Consider the following 5696-nt stretch of genomic DNA (forward strand, 5'->3'; position numbering starts at 1 on the left):
TGGTTCCACTGATCGATGCATGAAGGGAGCTGCAACTTGTAGACAACGGAAGGGCGAGTGATGAGAAGAGAGGTGGCGCCATCAGGTTACAAGCCCGTTTTTGCATGTGGGGTGGCCAATCACAAGAAGTTTTAGACAAGTTCTCATGAAGAGAAAAGAGGGTAGAAATTCAATTTCATAGATGTAATGTGCATATTCCACCACCCATTAGAAAACTCACTATGAATATCTAAGTTCTTTCATGGAAAGGATTTGAGTCTCATGTTACAATTTTTTTCTAGCACATGTTCCATGCTAGAAAATGGAGATTATTGTGAGAAAAATAATCATATGATACAAAAGTTTCACATGATAAGAATGCTTCAACCAATTTTTCAATGATAAAAAACAAGCTTTAGATGTTAAGAAAAGTAGTTTTATTGATAAAGACTAACATTTCAATTTTTACTAAGATCTTTGAATGAATCAAATAACACTTTTCTTAGGATAGAAACACCACATTAGCATGATTAGAAATGAGATTTTCATGTGATGTGAAGAAGGGCTTTCTAACCTAATTAAATGAGTTTTTCGTTTGATCATTTTTATTTTCTTTTATTACAAACTCAATCTCTCTAATTTAAGCAATATAAGAAAGATATAACATTTAGGTCTCTCTCTAAGAAAACAAGGTGAGGACTCACGATGGCCTGTTGAAGGTAAGGGTGGAGGAAAGATTTATTCAAGCGGAAAATGGCATAACCAATCTACTACACTTGGGTGATAGAAAGGTTATACCATTTTCCTCTTGAATAACAGGTCTTGAGTTCAACTCTCCTCGTCAGCTAGATCTCTAAGGTCTCTTGGGATAGTTTCCTACGACATTAAAATTCTCTTCTTCTTCTTCTTCTCTCTCTCTCTCTCTCTCTCTCTCTCTCTCTCCCCCCCCCCCCCCCTAACAACACACACTCACATGCACACACACATATACATGGAACCTCTCTCTACTCTCTTCTTCTCGTTGATAAGTGCCCTTTTAATCTCTCTCTCTCTCTCTCTCTCTCTCTCTCTCTCTTCACACTTACTCACACACACACGTATACACAAATACACAAGCATGTATGCACGTGTTGAAATTGACCTATCTACCATCCCAAAAGCTGATTTACACAAGAAGATGTACTCCTGCTAAATCTAATAGTGGGTTGTCCACAAAATTCCTCTCTTTGTCAACTCTCTCTCTCTCTCTCTCTCTCTCTCTCTCTCTCTCTCACTGGTTACATACTTGAGTTGCATCGAGATCTACCCCATGGATGTCCGAGCTTTGTCATAAGCAGGCAAGCCCTCCTCTCTTTATAAAATATACTCAATGTTTGAGTTTTTGTTAATGTCTTTGTCATGTGCATGTACATACATACATGCACTCACTATAGTAACCGATAAATTGAGAGAGAAGGGACACCAACACAGGTGCCCAATGTCAACAATTTTTCAAGCACTTTCAGAAAGGGTATAGAAGTGTCTCTTTATAGTTATTTTTATAATTTTAAAAATACACTTGTTTTTTTCCAAAATACACGGATGTCGTTGTGGCAAGGTACGGTAAGTAAAAGTTTGTTAGTATAGTACACCTAATTTGTTCTTGGTAGCCTCTGGGAGAGAACAAATGTGTAATCTTCAGCACCTCAAGGCTCGGCTAAGCTTGAGTTCTTTTTGTAATTTCTTTGAGATTTAAATACATTCACTCACTATTGTGATTTTGGCCAAATTTTTATATTTGAAAATACACTTTCACAAATTGTTAAGAGATATCAATATTGGTCTTTAAAAAAATCCTTTGAAAAAACAAAGGCAATTTTATCTTTAAAAATTAAGTTCTCATAAAACAATAAAATATCCACAACAATTGTCATTTTTTGTTATGTGCACTTAAGCTGAACTATTTACTTTATGTAAAGTAGAAAAGCTTTTGACTTTACGTTTTCCAAAGTCTTTTTGCTATGTGTACTTAAATAGTTCACTTACTTTGTGTAAAGTAGAAAGCCCTTGATTTTCAATTCCCAAAAGTCTTTTCATTTTTTGCAATGTTACTATTCACTTTTGCATTTTAAATCTTCTTACCTTTGAGTTTTGCATTTTAAAATAGAGGTCTTATAAGGTTTTCTCTTGAATGGAGCAGTGAGTGACACATGGAAGGTCTCTCCTTCCTTAAAAAATTTAAGCTGCTGCTTCATATATCGTATAGATATAGATATAGAAGTATAGAAGTCATTTTCAAGCATACAAACAAAGTAATTTAAGCTGCTTCATATATAGTATAGAAGTATAGAAGTCATTTTCAAGCATGCAAACAAAGTAAATGTCGCCTTAGTTTAAGATTTCTATTCACAAGACTTTTGAATCTCTTAGGGACACTTGTCTCTCAAAGAAGGTGATGTAAGAAAACAAAAGGGACAACAAAGATATTTTATAAAGAACATTGCCATGTGGCGCTCATCTAGCCAAAGAATCCAATGGCCTCAATTTTGCAACAACTTTGCACACTTAACCCTATGGCTTTCCACAGGCCAAAAAATGAGTGCATAAGATATCTTTAAGATTTTGATACAATGTGAGGATTTAGCATAGAACATCAACAAAATCAATTTCTTTTGAATACAATCCTACCCTTCGACTATTGAGATGGTGTCAATGGTTGTTGTTTTTCGACACACCAAAGGGCCCATAAGGGGAGGTGCTTATCCCTTCCAAATATTAGCCATGTTACATGGTCGGGCAAGGGCCGCATACCATCAGGCAAGATCCACGCGTAGGCATCACCATGGCCACCTAATTGATGCACCACATGCTAGGAACGTCAGATTAAACTACTAGCAACCAACTAGGAACCTCCTCCTCGAGTGACCCACCCTAGGAGGAGAATGCACTCGAGTGTCCAAGGGAAAGAGCCTTAGCAACGTGAACACCAAGTGAGCACAAGGTGTCCCTCTAGAGTGTGACCCAACGAGGGATTTGAACCCACAACCCATAAGTTGAGAGTCCAAAGCCTTACTGTTAGACCAACCCTTTGGGGATAGTGTCCATGGTTTTTGGTTCCTAGATCTTTATTCGATCGTGAATATGTGTGTGTGTGTGTGTGGTCTTTACTTCAAAGCGTATAGTCTCCTTTTATACAAATAGAGACAACATGTAAAATATAATAAGCAATGGAGAAGTTTGTTTATTTGCATGCTCTTTGTTAAACTTCACATCTAGCAAAGACCTAGCAATATTTATGTTGCATCCTCTTTGTTATTTTTCATCTTCCCTTTCAGTAGGGAGCCAAAACTACTTTTTCAGAAGTCATTAATTAAATAGTTTGGGGGGAAGGGAAGAAAAGGAAAAGGCAAGGGTGGGGGAAAAAAAGCGAAAGGAGAAGAGAGGGAGGGAGGGGGGGGGGGGGGGTATCCTTTTTTTTATGGCTCAAAGGGAACTCAAGGACGAGCGCAGGCATATAGCTTAGTGGTTTAGGTTGAGTTTCATAGTATGTACATGATGAGTTCAAATGCTACTCATTAACATTGGTTTTAAATGGTGACGTGCATGGACATGCTAATTGGAGATGCTGAAGGATCTTGGAAAGATTCTATGTAATGAAAAACAAAAGTAGTAGAGCCAGTAGGGAGTAGTTAGGTGAGAGTGTACCTATGTTTGCTATGCATGTCTCAAGTGATCAGAGATGATACAAGCTTCTTTTGTATAGCCTTGTTATTAGTGGTAGCAAAAAGAAATGGGTCAATATGACATGCTACAAAAGCCCATACAAGCTATGAAATGTTATGAACAATGGGCATCCTCTCCTAAAGAACATGCTCATTGTACATTCAAGCCTATTGGTAGAAAAAAAAGACAAGTCAATACAAAAAATGATAAAAGACCTTCGCTCATGTGTACACAATAAGTGAACAATGCACATCATTCTCTAAAAAGACATGCTCATAATTACATGTAGACAAAATGAGGCTATTATAATTCTCTTTTTTTATATTCATTTCAAACTCCAAATATTCAAGGATCCCTTTTATGCATTTCAATAAGCTGAACATAGCCATTTTGCATACTTAGAGATTGTCAATGCTAGATAATTTGCTACAAAAACTAGAAAGTTTAGGAGAATAACAAGCATAACACTTCGAGCCATTCACAAATCACATTTAATTCCCATCTTACCTCCACCAATTTTCCATTACACATGATGAGAACATTTGACAATCCAAAATGATATTCTTCATCTTCTATTAAGAAGTGTATTAGATCCATTAAGATGTTCATTCAAATGAATCTCTTAGTTCAACATTGAAGGACTAAGATAGACAAATTACATCTTTTGTGACAAAGAGTACCATGTGTTGCTCAACAAGGGCCTTTCCTGATGCAATTATCAAAGAAACTACTGTATCCAACATGAAACTCTTTGATATAGAAGACCCTTTAGATCCACAAAATATATGTTCTTTTTTAGCAATTGCTTTACCTTTGAAGGCAAATTTCCATACATGACATCTATATCATTTCCACCTAAATACTTCATAATGATCGCTTCCTTATGCTCTTCTAAGAGTAAATCAAAGTCCATACTACTCTTTTTTGGAGGAATGTTGATCTATGGAAGACCAAACAAAGTAACATAAATAATATTTGTTATAAAGAACACAATCAAAGCACTTAGCCAAAAACAAATTGATGGAAATTAAGATTGCAAACATGTGCAAGTTGTTTGTAATATAAAAGCTATCATATTTGAGCATCTTTATGTTTTGCTTGTCTCACTCTTTTTTTTTCACTTTTCTATTTGTGATAAAAATGAAGTGCACCAATTCAAAAAGTATATATAAGCCAAGGGTGTATTTTTAAGCAACAAAGATGTAAGCCACACTTTACCAAATCAATGACCACACTTAACCATGGTAATATACTTTCTATATATAGTGCAACACAAGAATTACAAAGCCCAAAAAAAGATTCAACAACAATGTCTCTATAAAAACCATCTCATACTAAATCAATAAGTAGAAATCTTGAAGGCATAGTTATCTCTTTCATGAGGAATGTATGACAAAAAGAGTTTATCAATATCTATATCTTGAAGGAGCTCTCACAAGTCGCTCACGTCTTGCTCTTATAATAGAAACATGTGACTCCTGCAAGAAACTTAAATTTACTTGTCACTTATATGAATATTCTATTATGTTTTTTAAAAAATAAGTTCTCACCATTGTCTTGTCTTTTTTTCTATTTCGGACTGTCAACGGTAGCATTTGTAATATCTTTGAAGGCCTAAAATACAATGCTTGTTTAAAATCCAATATCCAAATGAGAGAAGTAACATTACTAACAATACGTGCAAATGTAACCTTTTTCTTCACACTCTTTCCAAGACCTTTGATACTTGTCCTCTTCTTTGAATCAGCTTCGATCTCTTGCAATGCAAAAAAAACATGTGTAAAATATATGTGTTATTGTACGTTTTTGCAAACTTTCATAATATAAAATACATTATGAACTAGATTCAAATCTTACAAGAGTAGAGTTCAAAAACAAAACCTTTTCTTTTTCTAAATCACCATCCACCTACATGTGTTGAGGTAAAGGCGTGGCACCTTTGCCTAGGACCAGATGTCTGATGTTCGACCGCCCATTGTACATTCTTATTCTTCATACACAAAAAAAATAAAAAG

The sequence above is a fragment of the Adiantum capillus-veneris genome, chromosome 7 (genome assembly GCF_014529385.1).
Source record: "Adiantum capillus-veneris isolate H3 chromosome 7, ASM1452938v2, whole genome shotgun sequence".
NCBI lineage: Eukaryota > Viridiplantae > Streptophyta > Polypodiopsida > Polypodiales > Pteridaceae > Adiantum > Adiantum capillus-veneris.